Source organism: Aulonocara sp. 'chitande type north' Nkhata Bay, linkage group LG23 (genome assembly GCF_057382095.1).
Source record: "Aulonocara sp. 'chitande type north' Nkhata Bay isolate Kocher_YH1m ecotype deep benthic linkage group LG23, A_spYH_male_GT1.1, whole genome shotgun sequence".
In the NCBI taxonomy this organism is placed as follows: Eukaryota; Metazoa; Chordata; class Actinopteri; order Cichliformes; family Cichlidae; genus Aulonocara; species Aulonocara sp. 'chitande type north' Nkhata Bay.
Genome location: NC_141365.1, coordinates 33201509 through 33219514, shown reverse-complemented (window position 1 = coordinate 33219514; position 18006 = coordinate 33201509). Strand labels below are relative to the sequence as shown.

At 40.3% G+C, this 18006-nt stretch overlaps 1 protein-coding gene across 3 annotated transcripts in view; it reads right to left on the bottom strand.

The window, feature by feature from the left end:
- The window catches only part of LOC147302251 (beta-1,3-galactosyltransferase 1-like), a 181798-nt gene extending 165011 nt beyond the window's left edge, over positions 1-16787 (bottom strand). For all 3 annotated transcript variants that reach the window (XM_086282639.1, XM_086282640.1, XM_086282641.1), the window contains exon 1: positions 16557-16787. The gene's annotated coding sequence lies outside the window, so the exon portion shown is untranslated. The remainder of the gene's footprint in view (positions 1-16556) is intronic.
- Positions 16788-18006: the final 1219 nt, after the last annotated feature.

Genomic DNA, 18006 nt, shown 5'->3' with positions numbered 1-18006 from the left:
AAATCTTAATTGACTTTTTGATGGCATTTTACACAGTACTGGTACAGTATCTAGAAAATGTGGGAAAATACTGGCATCATATACATACTTATGTACAATAATGGATTTCTATACATTTGACATCAGATGAAAACTTTGTTTGTAAGTAGAGCAGGGCGATATGGCCAAAAATATTTATCGATATAACTGACGATATAATTGATTGCGAGACAAAATACAACTCCACAACATTACTAGCACAAAAAAACCCCATCTGTTTATTTTCACTTAAACAAGCAGCTGTTTTTTATGTGCAGAAAAGCTATATAAAAATTTAACAGTCCAAATGCAAATTCCTTGCTGAAAGTTTAACCAAAAGGCATTTCCAGTAGAAATGGGCTGACATATCCTGAGCATAACCATGTATAATATCCACTGAAGTTAAAAAGAGGTGCTTTGTAACATTAAACTGTAGTGTGCCAAATAAAAAAGTCAAATACGTGTTTTTTGGACCATAAGGTGCACGGGATTATAAGACACATTAAGCGAAACAAAGCAGTCAGATAAATAAAACTATTCAACTCATTCTTCTTGCTTCCTCCACTTCTGTACCATTGATTCATTAATCCTGTATTGTATCACAGCTGCTCTATTCCCATGTTGTTGCAGTAGGTTAGTCATTAATTGCAAATATTAATGACTAACCTTCTATTGTGGATGGATTATCTCAGTTGATCTCCTGACTGAAGTTTGGTCCGTTTACAGCATCCTGCCATGTGATTGCATTTGTCTCTAACCATCAGGAAACTTCATGTTAACTTTTATCGAGTGGAAAAGTGTTAGTGTTGATTCCTCCAGCTTCACTGTTTATGTTATGCTAACATAGCTGTGTCGCCAGTGTTGCCAACTCCTCAGTAAGGAAAATCGCTATTTGTTGTCCTAAAAGTCGCTAGAAGTCGCTAAATGACGTCATCGCCTAATTTGCATAATAGGTCATGCTAATATAATTGTAACCTATGTTGTTGAAGAGAGAGATAACATCGTGGAAGAGACATAAAGTGAGTAAAAAAAAACGTAAATAAATACATTTATAGTTTATTTAGAACTACAAATTAAATTTATTTTAGCAATTATTGTTTTTTTTAATGTCACAATTCCAACCCTGCTCCTTTACCCGGGCTTGGACTGGCAAAAGTGACCCAAAATAGGCACTCTGGTGGAGTTACTTTGTGTGTGTGTGTTTATAAGTAGTTTTAAACCTTGTGATCCAAAAAACAGCATAAGAGTAAAAGAAGAACTGACTGCGTTACAGTCAGTGCGGGAGCAGCGGCTTCGCTCATGCACGATTCATTTGCAGTTTGGACGCATAGGTGTGAACATCTCCTGCCCTGATAGCAGCTGGGGGAAGACTATGCTCCGCCCGTGAGCGCTTTGGAACAGGCGAGGTGCCCACGGCAGCACCCGCTGCTTGTTGAGAGTAAAAGCGATACGCACTTTCACGTCAAAAAGTCGTCATAAATAAGTCTCCAATAACACCAGAAAAAGTCGCCAGATTTGTCGCTAGTCGCTTTTTAGAAAAAAGTCGCTAAGGGGGTCTGAAAACTCGCTAAATATAGCGACAAATTCGTTAAGTTGACAACACTGTGTGTCGCTAGCAATCACGTAGCACATCATTATATACCAGCTCGCCCAACTTCAGTAACCTTACTAACGTCACTGCTGTTTAGTTTCCTGTCTTCATTTATGTTGGAAGTGATAGCAGAGCTGTATGTTTGAATTTTTTCAGAAATCTCTCAGTCAGAACATGTTACATCATGCTTAGGTAACTAGCGAAACTAGCGAGCTAACTTCCACTAACTTCCAACTCCGTTAAATGTAATAAATTCTGTTTTCAGGACCCAGACTACACCCAGATTTACGAGCACCTTAGTCCGATAAATACGGCAACAATGACGGCCTGCTTGCATGTTCTACATAAAAAAGTGCTTTGGTGGGTATCTGACGGACAAACACCAAACCAGTTCCAGATCACTGAAGTGGCACCATTTTTACAAACCAATTCTGGTTCATCCGTTTCACTGAACGATCCGCTTTCTCCCTTATCATTCTCCGTTAACAACATGCTTTTTCGGCCATGTGCACATGCGTGTTTTACCCATATTCTATCGCGATATTTCATTTTCTTATCGTTGCCTAACACTGTACCGGTATTACCGTAAATGGTATAATATGGCCCAGCCCTAGTTGTAAGATTCGGATAATTATTTGTTAAAAGCTAGAAATTTTAAATGAGAATAAGAAAGAAAAGTATTTCTTTGTGCCCTGGCAAAACTTTGCTAGACCCGCTCCTGCACAGTTACCAGCTGTCAGCCGCTTAGAAAAGGATCCTGGTGTTATTTGTCTCTCAGAAACAGTTCATAACTTCCCTTCAACTCATTCATGTTACCTAAAAGGTAAACCTGTTTGTCCATCACCTGTTCAGCTCTGATGATTCAGTAAGGACATCTCCTGGTTTCATCTTCGTGTTTCCCTCTCACCACATATCCAACTGATATCAAGACCAGCAGCTTTTACAGCTGTGGCTCCAGCAAACATCAGCTGATACTAGAAAGTATTATTAAATCAATTCTAACAACAGCTTATCAAGTTTAAGGGTGCTTCTGTTGTTTAACACGACCTCCGCTAGTTTCCTCTTTCTGGCGCAAAGTGGGTTATAAATAAGCAAGAGAGACGGGACTTGCGGCAGAAACGCCGATCAGCTGATCATTGATCAGTTTTGTGATTGAAGTAGCAGCAGGAGAGGGAGGGGTAGAGAAGAGAGAAGAAGAGGCAGCTGACAGCGTAAAGAGACAGAATAACTCCAGCTTTATGTCTTTTTTTTTCACTCTAGCTGAAGTACGGGACAAATCGTGTTTATTTTCAGCTCAATATGAAACGTGTAATATTAACTCTGAATACAAGAGGATTCCGTCTTTTACGGGACGGTTGGCAACTCTACTAACTAACCTTATGAATAAAATAAAGTTCACTATCAGTAACATCATAGCACCCACCCAGCAGTATAGAAACTCCGTCAAGCTAGCTAGTACGCAGTACGAGTTATTGTAACTGACGGTAAAAGGTTAGCAAAACGAAAATAAACTATATCTAAACTTGGTTTATATCTGACCCAGTTAGACTGCAGTTCATAACTTCTTACCTGAAGTTCAGTTCACCTGACAATCGCACCAGCGGCCGCCGCAGATCTCTCCTCCTCCGCCTCGCCTCCCCTTTCCCTCATCCACCTGCTGGCCTCCACCACTTGCTAATTTTACTGAATGTGTGAAAGCTCCACCATAGCCACCACCAAACAGTTGAGTTATTTTTACACATCTGCCAGCATCTGTCCAATCCGCCACCTTTCACTGTTTACACCGTTACTGTCACGGTTCTGGGTCCGTTGGACCCAGTATTTTGAGTTTATTGTGTTTTGATTTAAGTTTGCATCAGGGATTGTGTTCTTGTTCTCTTGTCGTGTTATGGTAATGTTTATGTCTATTATTAGAGTTCCATGTTCTGTTTATCTGGGTTTAAGATGTGGGTTTAGTTTCATATGTCATTTCAAGTCTGTCTCTGTCTAGTCTGTGTCTTAGTAAAGTGTGTTTTGTTTCCTGTTTTATTGTGAAGGTCTGCGTCTCATGTGAGTGTGTTCAGTTTTACCTTTGTCTCGTCTTGTTGATTATTCCCAGCTGTGTCCACCACCTGTGTGTAATTCCCCTGTGGTTCTCTGTGTATTTAAGTCATGTCTTCAGTCATTGTTGTTGCTGGTCCGTCTGTGTTTTCCACCCTGCGTCATCTGTGTATCTACCATGTCACATCCGTGTGCTCTCCCTGCTGTCCATCGTCATTCTCCTCTGCTCGTTCTCATTCAGGTTTGTGCTTTGTAGTTTAGTTGTTTCCCAGTATAGTTTAGTTCCAGCTCCATTTGCCGTTTGTATTTACTTTCATGTTCAATAAACCACCTTTACACCTTCACGACTGCCTGCACTTGGATCCTCCTTCATTTCCTCCACACGGCTCACCTCACTCGCCGTGACAGTTACGGGGGATAAAAACAAAAATTTACCATCATATCCGATGGCCAGTCCAGCAATGTATTAGACTGTTGTTTTCAACAGTCTGATACACTGGTCATACACTGGTCATTATATGCTGTATTTTGCAGACAGAGAGTTACAGGACTCTACAGACTCATACTCATAATACAAGTCAGAGCTTTATTAAAAAAAGAAAGTTTTGTTTTCAAAATTGGAGTTCAAGTTATTTTTACTTCCAATAGTGTTAACATACTAAACAGGTCATGAACAAGATTTTTTAAATTTTCATTGTAAGTAGCCTAAAGCAGTTAATTAAAAGTAGTCTAACATAGATGTAAATGCTGTAATTTGATTATTTTAATAAACCATGTAACTTAGATGGATTCGATGCTGACGTGACAACAGTGCACACGTCTGCTGTTGCTCACAGTGGTCCAAGGGACCGCTCAGGGAGTTTGTGTGTTTTCACACATGAAAACTTAGAGGGAACATTGGTTAGAAGCACCTTTTTAATTTCAGTTGTTTATTTATTTATTTATTTTCTCTCATGAATTATTACTTGATGTACTTTTTTGTTGCTGTGATGTTTGTTAAAGGTTTAGTGTTGACCCCAGAAAGAAGCTTACTGTGACAGTATTGTCATTTGTGAAAAACCTCTGTGTGCAACGGATGGTTAAAAAATGGTTCAAATAAAACATTTCAATTCATTCCGATTTTTTGTAATATAAATATGGAATTGTTGATTTGAATGAGTACACCAGAGGAATTTTAGGCACTGGTTAAATATAACATCTGTTTTTGGAGGTTATTAAAACATATCACGATATATCCAGTATCGCAATATAGCCAAAAAATATCACAATATTAGAGTCCTCGTATCACCCAGCCCTAGTTCAAAGGTGTTTGCATTTGGACCTGATAGCAGACATGACTTTGATACCATGTTTCCACACCCCAGTCACAGAATGGCACAGCATATTTCTAGTTTTGGCTTCAGTTTGTTACAACAGGAAGAAGCTTAGATCTGTAATCTATCTCCTTGTATTGTCTGAAACTACCAAAAAAAAGCTGTAACAAATGGCTCACAAGTTCCTGAAGTTAAATAAATGTTTTAAATCTGATTCTTTTATACGACCAATGTGGAAAAGCCTAAAATTTCTCAGTCTGCTTAATAAGAAAATTAACTAGTATTTACATTTGAAAAGGAGGCGTTTATTTCAAGAAGAGAATAGAGAAAATTCTTGAACACTTCACTTGAACATAAAGGAACTTTTGAATATGTAAAGACATTTCATTCCTACTGTGTATTCCTGCCAATGAGGAAATATTCCTGCAGTCAGTGTTTAGAAACATGGTTAGTGATTCTTCAGTTACTGGTACGTTCAAAACAATCCATCCTTTCTGAAACTTAGGAGAGGGTGCATGGACCAAAGCAAATCAGAATGGTTGAAAATAAAGAAAATACATGGTTTTCAGTGGCTAAGTCAGAGTCCAGACCTTAACCATGAGAGAAGACCACTGAGATGCTGTGGCATGACTTAAGAAGAGCTGTGTAATTAAAGCATGTCATAAATATTAATGAACTGAAAATATGTAGGAGGAATCATCTAAAATTCTTTCTTTCCAATGTGCAAGACTCATTAGCATCCACAGGAAATCTCTGATGGAGTTGCTACTGTTAAGCTGAACTGAAAATTGAACCGGCTATCAAACCCCAACCCTACAGATGATTGTCCGAAATAATACTCACAGCATCATTTAAGCAAGGGCAGCCTCACCATGAATGTAGTTCAAGGTATATCTTCCCAGTATTTATTTGTTGGCTTACTTTCCAAACTGTTCTAACTTTTCAGGGGGTGATTCACTCATGTTACAATTATCAATATTGAGAGTTGAACGAAAACTCCTCAACTGAGAATATTAAGTGAATCCCACAAGCAGCCAGAGGTGGATATTGACTACATTTAAACATCTAAAGGATGTTCCACCAAAATAAAGCAAAGCATAGTGTTAAGATTGCATAAAAGCTTTACCTATACGATCTAAAGAGAAAAACTTGATCAGAATGAAAGCACCAGTGGCAAATCATAACACTGTGTATACAGTAACCTGCTGCACCCTCTACCACAAGTGATCTCAATGAACCTCTCAGTTATTTTACAGGAAGCACCTATTCAGTCCAGAAGGTCAGCTCAGAAACGTTATCATACGTATATCTGTCTGTCCCATGTAAATATATTTATCTTCCAACAACTGAGAACGAAGGCTGTTAACAAGACCAACTGGGATAAGATGAGAATAAGATTGCTCCACATTTTGTCTGCCTACTCCCAAAATCAATTTGGGAGACATTATTTTGAGAAGCAAATGTCAAATTTACATACTGGGCTCAGAGGATAAAGACATTTAAACACGCAAGTGCATCAAATACACCTAAAATAATTGGTGCTATGTTTAGTTTGGCAAGGACTGACAAAATTCTGGATGGTGCTTGTGCACATGCAATAGTGCATATTCTATAATTAGGTCTAGATGTCAAATGTACAACTATTCAAATGGGTTAGTCGGGTCCACTGAGGAATATGTGCTCATTGAGAGCAGATGCTGATTGAAATCAAGCGTGCACACAGGGAGATATTAATATCACCTAAAGGATTATGCCAAAAAGCAGTACAACATATTACACACAGTGCCTCAGAAAGTAAAATTAAATAATTTCCTATGTGGTGTCTGAGGGCCAAGCTGAACTCTCTGTATTTAATTAATTGAGCTGAGAGAACTATAAACAGCAAGCCTTTGACTCTTCATCCCATTTCCCCCTAAAGCTTGTTAGATATAAATATCAGTATGGAACCATGCTGGGCTTTCACAATGAGGAAAGAGGAATCAGACAAAACTTGCTTTACTTTATTTAGTGACACCACCATTTGTATTTGAATCTGGAAGCCATAGCAGGCATACAAGTCCAACATGCCTTCCATTTCCAATGCGGGAAACAGCTTTGTTTTTGACGCATGAATTTTGAAATGGATGATTTCTGAAATTCTTTCACAAGGATTTTCCAAATATTCTCAACATAATGGACTACAGAAATTTTAAATTTAGACCCTCAAATTTAGTTTGACAAGGAATGTTAGTTAGGAATTCTTAGTTAGCGTATTCTTAGTTAGCGTATTCTTAGTTAGCGTATTGTCTGTCTTGTCTTAATGTTGGTTTAAAATGGAGCACTGTAACAAAAAATAATTTCCCCCAGGGATCAATAAAGTATTCTGATTCTGATTCTGATTCTGATGTGCATGGCAGCAGAATACAGAAAGATGCCCTAACCCAAACAAACCTTTGCTTTCCTACTGCACTGGAGGTTAAACAATCTTTGGAGTTGGACCAAGAGAGGTTTATCCATCTGCTATTTGACCACTCTGATGAAAATCCAATCATCTACTTTTTTTTTATTTTTTTTTGCCTGTCCCGTTTGGCTCTTTTGCCATCAGAATTATTGTCTAAAGGCAAAAAAAGATGCCCAACGGATTTACTTTACCAAATTGACCATCCCAGCCTTGCCATAATGGTCCATTTGATTCACCTTTTATTGTTTATTTTATTTTCACTTGCTGAATACGGGACAGACTTGACTGGAGGAAAGAAGGGGAGGAAGAAAGAGGGAAAGAGAAACAGCTGAGAAGAGGGACGGGGGAGAAGGGCAAAAAACAAAAACCAACAGAATCCAATCATCTACTTGACCAAAGGGGAACCAAGAGACATCAGAAGTCACAGTAGCCAGCTTGGCAAACCAGCAAAAGTCCCATCATCAGAACCTAATTAAAAAAACCCGGGGCTAGGAGACTTAGATCTCCACTCTTCCAACACTAAGCGTGGTGGCAGGGGAGGGGCTCAGAAGGCTTTTGCAGCAGACTCACATGTGGAAATGGGAAGGCAGAAACAGCCAACATGCAGCCAGAGCTGACAGACTGTGAGATAAGAGGGTGCTGGGAAACACAGCTCTGATTTGTGATACCACAACTGGTAGAAATGTGAGCTGACCCTCAAAGGTGTGAGCAAAGAAACAAAAAAAAATAAGCACTGTGATTCATACAAACTCACTTTAATTCAACAATGTAATCACAAAGCTGTTCTATTAGACTGCAGAGGATTGCTGCAAAGGACATTAGACATTGCCAGGCTTTCTTTGTGTTCGCTGGTGTGATAAAACCTAAAACCCCAGTCACATATAAGTCTTTCTTAATCCGGTATCTCTGCTTCAGCCTCTATATGCGTTCACATAAAGGAGTCATCTGACAAATCGTTACTTCTTTAACAAAAACTACGCAAGCGTGCAGAAGCAAGGTGTGAAACATTAACTGTTGCTGTTTCCATAGGAATTAAGATGGCAAGTAGCACTCGGGTCCCGCTAAACTGATTATAAGCACATGTGTGCACCTCTACATAACTAGATATTAGAGGTGCACACATGTGCACCAACAGGCCTGGAGCATTCAGGTGTGTGCTACCACATTTCCAAGGAGTAAGTAATAATCTCAGACGAGCAAAACCCAGAAACCACATCAGGCTACGTCCACAAGTACACGGGTATTTTTGAAAACGGAGATTTTCCGTTTTCGTTTAAAAAAATAATCCCGTCCACACGTAAACGCAGAAATGAAGGAAAACACTGCTAGGAACATGCCAAAGCAACAGATGGCGATATATTCCTAACCGTGTAGAAATGTTGGCCAATCAGAAGTCTAGAAGCCTCGGTGGGAAATAGTAAACAAGGATGGGGCATAGAAGTGTGAGGGAGACAGTAACTGTGTGTGTATATGTAAGCATGTAAACACTGCAGAGAGTACAATTAACAGTAACAGTATTGTAGAAATTCATTTCACCGAATAACGTGGCGCACAGTGTGACGTCAAAAAAGGCGCACACTTTTGACGCTGCGTTTCCTGCGTTTTCTCCGCTTTTCTTGTCCACACGTAAATGCAAAAACGGAGTTTTCAAAAATATCCACCCTGGCCGGAGTTTTTAAAAATCTCAGTTTTCAGTGACCGAAAACGCCGTTTACGTGTGGACGAAAGGTGCAAACGCATAGAAAAATCTGCGTTTTCAAAAATACCTGGGTACGTGTGGACGTAGCCTCAGACTCTACAGGCCAGTTAGCATGTTAAATGTTAGCATTTATGAGAGTATAATTAGAAAAAAGACTGAACAAGTATGGCTTTTTTTTTCTCTAATTAAAACACGGCAGGAGGTTTGCAAAATTGCAACTGAACAAAGGACACAACGTCTGGAACAATGCCCTTTGGAAAGATAAGACCGAAGTGGAGTTGCTTGGCCATAATTCATACTTATCGTAATCTGCATGAAAACAAGCGCTCACTCTTCCTGCTCAACAAATGACAAGGGCGGAGCCTTATACCACGTGATACAGAAGCTGTGCCGTGTGATGCTAAAATTAGCAGGGAAAAAACAACGGAGAGCACGTCAGGGATGACGAGAAAGTGACAGGAGTAAATCCGTCCCGGTCAACCACCCAAACATCAATAACGGGAACCTTATACAGCGCTTCCCTATACACGTCGAACTCCCGCAGGCACAAAGAAATTACATAAGCTATCACTTATCACCTGACCAAAGATATGGCTCCCATCAACACTGAGCAAAACAAGGGATTTAGGAAAATGATCAACACCCTAGACAAACGCTACACAGTGCCGTCCCGCAACTATTTTTCTATTGTTGCACTACCTGCTCTATACACGCAGCGTCGAGCAACGGTGGAGACGGAATTTCAAGCAGTACAACATTTTGCGGCAACAACAAAACGTGAGACATTTGTTGTTTTTATGTTTATTTATTGTTTTTATGTTCAGTCTCAACTGTTATGAAGATGATGTGCAGTTAATAAGTGCAATAAATATTTATACTGGAAAAGAAAATCGTGATCTCAATTCTAAGCCAAAAAATCGTGATTCTCATTTTATGCAAAATCGTGCAGCCCTACTACCAACTGTCAAGTTACAGTCCTTGGGGACTCATAATGTGGGCCACAGAACCTTGACCTCACTGAGTCACCAATAAACTCCTGTATATACAAAAATACCCTAAAATCAAATGTGAGGACTGAAAGCTGTAACACAATGTAACAAAATAATGATCCTAAACACATCAGCAAATCTACAACAAAATGACTGAAAATGAAAAGAACCAAAGTGTTGCAATGGCCCAATCAAAGCCATCAACCCAAAATTCCTCTACTGATGACCTCTGACGTTGTCAGAAAATGATTACTGTTGCTAAATGTGGTTCTACAAGATATTATAGCTGCCAGGGAAAGATTCAGCATAAGCATGGTGCTAGAACACACCCCAATGGCTTTAGAGATGACTAACCTATCTTAACTGCACCAGCAGTGAAAATGTGACATTGTTTCAGCTCAGGCTTTTCATTTTTTGTTGGTTTGTTGTCTGCAAGAAAACAATAGGAGGCATCTGCCAACTGAGCATTTGAGATATTAACAGCTTACTGTGTTGTCATTCATCATTTTTGTAAACAAAACGAGAAAAACACAGATGACAACATGTTATTTAGTTTCAATGTCGCTGTGCCATTATTGTAGTATCACTACAGCATGCATGTTTTTGTGTCAGATCCTGTAAAAACAACCAGACACACTGACAAATAACCAGGCCATTTATTGTTCTATTCGTGTGCCAAGTTGCTGAAAGGACTTGTGTTTGAAACAAAAACAAAAAAAACCCCAGTGTAACCACAGTTTTGGGCTACTGGATTCAAATCTATCTGCACCTGCAGGGTCATATGCAGAACTGTGTGACGTGTGGCTAAGCTCTAGCCAACAAGATTATCAAATGGATGATAGTCACAGACATGATCACAAGGTGCTAAGCTCGATGGAAAACAGAGTCGCCTGTGCCGCTTCCCAAAGCCTGCTCCACCGAGAGGCACAGAGAGAGCAGTGCTGAAAGAGCGAGGGCAAGATGGGGAGCGTAGGAACTGCATAGGTCACAGCGCATCAGTGAGAAAAACAGTGAACACCCTCGGAGAAAGAAAAGAATCAGAGAAAACTCGTACTGCTGTAGCAGCGCAAAATTCAGGGCTTATAAAAGATGACAGCCTTGTAAGTTACAGCCTCCTCCTATCAGTAATTACAGTGTAGCCAGACAGTCATAAAATCTAATGCATTGTAAATTATGAGTTGTTACACAGAAACCATTAATTCTGCATGAGAACAGGCAACTGGGCAGTGCTCTCTCCATTGGTTTGCCTCCTCGTGCTGCGATTAAACTGACAATTAATTACTGAGAGAGAAGGCCAAGCGAACAACAACAATCCGATACGTCACTGATCCCCTAAGGGAAATGCTCTTTGCTGTTTGCCCTGCTCCAAGAAGAGGTCAAAGGCAACAGCTCCAATGGCCTGCAGGGAGATGCTTCGACACAGCAGCAATTACAGGGGTTGGATGCAGTGGAATTCTGTACAAAATAGTTAAAGAATTTAATCAAGCAAGTAGAGTTAGGGCCCAACAATTTAGGAAAAAACAGCCAACTGATTCTTCAGCATAAATAAATGTTTACTTCACCTCTAAAATAAATCAGACCACAGAGAATAATACTGCCGGTTGTGTCCTCACAGAGTTGAGACGAGTCAAAGAAGCATCATCTTTTAGGCAAATACTACATTATTAGCAGAATTAGAATCACTCAAATAATGATAAGAACTCTTTGGCCAGTCAGTGACCATTTTTTGGGCTTCTTCTGATTTTGCTGACAGCTCTGCTCAAAGATACCCTGAAAAGTGTCTTATCTCTAGAAGCACAATGAAGCATTATTTGTTTGTGGGATCCTATGATGTTTGCATTATGCACATGCACAGAGGACAGCAACTAGCCCCTCAGCTGTGGCTGCTGCAGGCTTTTATAAAAAAGGAAAACTATATATATAAAAAATGCAGATCTTCTCACTGTTTGGTAGGAGGGGCTAAAATGGCTCTTTTTCATGTTGAAGGTTGCCAAACCTTGGGTTAGGTGATCTCAGAGACATAATAGAGAGCTTCCTCCAAAGGGTGGCTGGGTTCTCTCTTAGAGATAAGATGAGAAGTTCAGCCATCCGGGACAGGCTCAGAGTAAAGCCCCTGCTCCTCCACATCAAAAGGAGCCAGTTGAGGTGTATCGGATAAGGATGCCTCCTGCCCGCCTCCTCTGTGAAGTGTTCTGGGCATGTCCCACCAGGAGGAGCCCCCAGGGCAGCAAAGGACATGCTGGAGAGATTATATCTCCTGGCTGGCCTGGGAATACCTTCGTGTTCCCCCCGACAAGCTGGAGGAGGTAAAACTGGAAACAGACTTGAAAAGAAACAGTTCTGGTGAAGCACTGATGCCTCAAAGCTAGAAGGTCTTAGTTTGGTTCTCTGTGGCATTTTTTGTCCCCTGTGGCTGCATAGGTTTCCTCCTTCCTCCCAAAGGAAGCATAAAGTCCAGAGCATAAAGTGTTCTGGACTTAAGGTAAATATGGCTTGTCGTATAAAGTGCTTTGAGTGGTCAATAAGATTAGACAAGCGCTAACAGATTTTGTCACCAGACATAACCTGTGTGGGGGCTGTGTGGGGGAGAGCTACCTCCTCTGTGAGCTCCACAGTTTCTGGTCAATCAATTGATCTGTACAAACTAGCAGATTAAAGCGTGCTGTGTGAGTTAACGTATAGCCTGAGATCAATAAAACTGATGTGTCTGTCAGATTTTAAGGTTAGGGTAGTGTGCTCTTTTGGGGAATAAACCACTAAAAAGACACCACCCACTCATTATTTCTCCAAGGATCAAAAATCATAGAGATGTGTTTCTTTGACAAAAGCCTCTTTAGCTAACATAAATCTAAGCACACCTCATTAACCAGGGACCAGGCTACAGTTTCCTTTTTGTTGTCATAGGGCTAATGTTAATTAGTTACAGTGTGTAAATGTACTCATCATTATAGCTGGTGAAATCAACTTGCAACAGCTTGTTTAAGGCACTTTTAACAATGTAGGCTGTAGGGCTGGGCGATATGGCCTAAAATCCATATCACAGTATAATTTGAAGCATGTGCGGTAACGATATATATTGCGATATATTCTTTTCTTCTGTATAACGTATGTTACACACTATAAGGCACACTTAACATCCTTTAATTTTCTCAAAAATCGACAGTGTGCCTTTGTTAAAAGTCCGCAAGTTATTTGAACTACATCACTGTGGAGTAAAATTCCTTCTGACCGAGGACGACTCAGTTGAAGCGTGATCGGCAATCAGTGCAAACATACATTACAGTCTTATATAGGAATTCTGGTTGGGCTTACTGACCTCGAACCGATTTTGTGCAGTGTACGGCGCGCAGAAATCTGTCAAAAAATGTTTTAGTACGACTTTGGTTAGCTATGAAGGCGCACCGCTTGATGGATTGGCGGAGCATTACGGCTGCCGTAGTCAGGAGCCTTGCGGAGTAATCCAAAACTGGGTCCAAAACTCCGTCTTCTTCAGGTCCCAAAGTCAAACGAACACTGCGGCATCACTGAGAGTTAAAAACTGTCTAAATTCATAAGTGGTCCGCAGGTGCGCATTCGCTGTCAAAATAAAAAACACGCACAAGGGTTAGGGTTAAATTTAAAAACTGTACTTTTGAGTTAAAATATATATTTATAATTTTAATAAATGACAAATTAAAAAGGCATGAACATTTTTTTTGTATCGAAAAAATATCGAACCGTGACACCAAAGTATCGAACCAAACCGAACCGTGAATTTTGTGTATCGTTGCACCCCTACCCAATATGTATATTTAGCATTTTGCCACAGTTACTGTCACTTAAGAAGCACAGCAGCTGCCTGACTGCACAAGGAAAGAAGGCAAGGATGTAGCAATGTGCAGGGTTAACGTGCAAGTGTAAAAAAAGGGGTAGCCTTGAATATTTGAGTATCACCTAGCTACGGTAAAATCTGTTTTCCAGGAATTGGAAAATGTGGCTGGACCTGATGATGTCGATCACAGGCAAACATAGCTTTCTCAAAAAGTAGCCGAAGAATCCATGATTGCAGCCTTAACGTCCTCAACTGAAGCATCGGTGTGTGGATTCCTTCCTGCATGATGGTCGGATGGTGACTTGACCTTAAATCCCAATGATGAAGTGTTTCCAAACATAATAAGACATTGAAGCTAATGACATTAAAATGGGCTCATTTCAATGTAAAGGTCTCCGTAAAGTAGCAGTTGCCAAAGGAAAAAGAAAATCCAACTGACATTTGACAAACCACGCTGTACACTTTAAAGGAATATGTTCCCCAAGGGCACCAAAATGCCACTGCGTGCAGTAACAAACAGTAATCCACAAGCTGACAGAGTTCCCCTTAAATCGTGTGGACAAGGAAAGCATAAGTGCATTGAAACTGTAAACGAGTTAATAAGCCCATTCTGTAATACACTTTTCTGTTGTGCTCTATACAAATGCTATTCATCAATGCCACGCGCAGTTTATCTCATCCAGGAGGGCCCATGCTGTTCCATAAATTCAGCTCCAATAATATCCAGAACTAAAATATGATGTAATTAAGAGGGCTTTTCTGCAGATTCATAAAAAACAGTCTTCATTTTCCTGCATTGCAAACAGCAAATGTTTCAAAAGATCGATTTTGTGCATTGCATTCGTCCAATAACTCAAACAGGCACATAAAACCCCCACATGAGGGTTAAATTAGTTAAAACAGGCCTATTAGATGCACACCCAGGGACTTGCTTCCTCTCACAGGATGCCAATAAGATGCAGTTTACAACGCAGCACATGTCAACAGCCTATTTGCAGATATAACGACTGAGTTTTGAAGAAGGACTGTTTGATAATAATTTAGCACAGACAGCTTTTGAAAAATGACTCAAATTCATTAGTTTCATGGGGGAAGGTAAAAGGAGGAAAATCAGAGGGGCTCTTTCCAGCGCTGCACCAGTAATTTATTGATCCACAATCAATGTCATCATGACTTTTAGAAGGACTAGCAGCTGTGATCGCAGCACCTACAATTGTGGAAACAGTTTCTAAATCTCAACATCTGTCAGAGCTTTTGTGACAGAAAAATTGCTTCCATCAAGCTTGAGCTTAATCAAACAGAGGATTTAAACAGCATTACAGCAGCAGAATGGAAATGAGTTCTTCTATACTTTACTTCATCAAACTAGACCTCCAAACCCACGTCCTGGTTCCCATTTTCAGATGTCATTTCCTAATTGAGATTAAACCACTGCATTTTGTGTCACAGGAGACAAATGGAGGACCGCGGGACATTTCTGAAATTAAATGGAACTTTCCTGTCATTCACACAATTCCAGTGTCTGGTCGCATGCCAGTACACAGGCTTAAATGAGAGAATCTGGCAGAGATGATCGTATTAACGACCCAGGCGGCAATGTAAAGGTTGTGCTCCCACAAAAGAGATGGTTACACTCCACCGCTTAAAAACAGTGTCAAGAAGTACTGATGTAAGCACTTCAAGGAGCATGGTACAATTCCAGAAAGAGGATCGGTCCTGTGGGAGGGAGATGCATTTGTGCGTGTGCGGTGTTTATATTTCAAAGAAACTGTCAAAGTAAATCTATAGGAATGGATTTTTGGGAGGCTTAGGCACACTGTTCACAGCAAGTATAGACACTGACCGAGAACTGTGTTATGACCCTTAGATTACAAGGTAAAATCCTATTCAGCAGCTTGCCACTGAGGGTTATATGGCTCGCTTTCAGTTTTTGACTTCTTGGTGTAATGTAGCAGTATCTAACAGGGTGATAAAGGACAGCAAGGTGACACACATTCCTTTATGCTGTGCAACAGAGAGCAGACGGCTTTTCTGAGTTCATGTTAATTGACATGGATTAGAGGCCAGATAAATCCGTTATATCTGATATCAAGCTATGAAGTACAAAGCATTATGAAATGCACAATGCTCTCATCTACTTATCTGGATTTATTTTGCCTCTGCCCTTGCTCGCCTTTTTCTATGATTCTAATAAACGCAAATAAACCCGACACCTGTGAACCGGCTTCTTACTGAAATGATGCCACGCACTTAAAACCGCAGTTATTCCTGCGAACTACACAGTATAAAGCAGCTCCGAGCACCGAGTCGTGCCATTTCAAAAGACGAAAATGTATCAAACTACATCTTCAGTAGCAAGTTTTAAATCTCAGTATTACCTTCGGCGCATGCCTGCTGAAGAAAAGAAAGAAAAGAAACAAGAAAAAGCCGAACAACATTTACAACCACAACAAGGGTCAAACGGCGTAGTCATAAACAAAACTGCATGTGATCGACTTGGCAAGCCTTTAACTCAATGTCACTTCCAAACACAGCATCCCTGGGAGCTGGGAGCGAACGAATATTTTTAGTGGCAAGAAAAATTCCCCGACACATAACACACCGAAGGAAAAAAAACACACACACACATTTCCGACCCTTAATGAAAACACCCACCCGTGTTGCCGTCCGCGTCCCGTCCTTACAAGTTGTCCAGGAATCTTAGATCCGTCCGCTTCACACAGCGCTGATACCTCCTCTGCTCGGCGTCTCGAGCTGCACGCTGCGCTCATGGAGATGGAGGTGGGTTGGCGGGGGGCTGTCAGCGGAGAAGAGGAGACTGTCCAATCAGAGGCCGCCTTGATGAGGAGGGATGGCGGCCAATCTGCCCCGGCAGAGAGAGAGCGGGGTGATGCCGCTTTGTTTAACGGAGATTGACTTTCAAGCAACAGAGCGCGAGCGCTTATGATGTGATGGCATCTGGACGAAAATAAGCATGCGTACTAGTTTTGCTGCCGGGGGGGAGGTTTTCCAGCTGCTTCCGTAAAGAACGCCTTTATTTAATTGAGACACCATTAATGACATGGATTAACCATTGAAGGGGAACTGAGTATGTATGCAGCCATCACCATTATGTTCCCATTAAATCATGAAACAGACCTACTGAAACACGAGTCAGTTCAAGTTGTCCATATTATTTAATGGGCATTCCAGTCCATGCCTCATATTTTTTTAGACCCATGGTGGAAATGCTCTTTGCTCATGGCTAGAGCTGATCCATTTGATTGGCAGGTTCACCCGCAACAATATAATTACTAAATAATTAAGCATGTCAGCAGTTTTGCTGTTTTATTGTTTGTTTGTTTGTTTTTTAAGTGAAGTGGCTTCATTACAGTTTGCTTCCAAGGAGGCAGACTTTCTTGTCATTTTTAAAGTGGCCTTGAAATTAGCTGCTTTAAAAAAAGAAAGAAAAATTGGTCTAGTCTTTTGTATTTGACCATATTCAGAATAATTGTTTTAAGCCATTAAATCACTAACTAATAAATGATTCAAGCTTAACTCAAGGGATGAATGAGTTTTGCATCTAAACATAACAGATAACTTAGCATAGAAACAGTTTTAAATTGCATCTATATACACTTTGTTACTAGCAGCCTGTTGGAAAAAAATATGTAATTTGTTCCAGTTTCTTCTGGTGAATTTGCAAATCATCCCAAATATAACAGTTATCACACAGAGAGTAAATAGTCACATTTTTTGCCCTGACTAAGTTATTCCCAATCATAAACTTGCTATTTCCCACCACTGTGTCCAGCTTATACTTCAGCCAAGTTAAGATAAGTGAAAGACAAAAGAATAGGTGGCAGGCCTAAAAAAAAAAGATCTACAGCTGGTGATCATATCTGAAAGTCTTGCTCTAAAGAAATCCAACAAAGACTTTTTGCAGGACTGAGAGATGCATCTGGCCATTCAGTTAATCTGTTTACTCTTCACCAAAGCCTGAACAGAACTGGATGAGTATCTGTAAAGAAGTCATTCTTAATGAAGAGAAAACAAAAGAAAAGGCCAATGTATGCCAAATTAAACAAATGGATTGAAAATCTGAGCCAACAGGGCTTATGGAGTA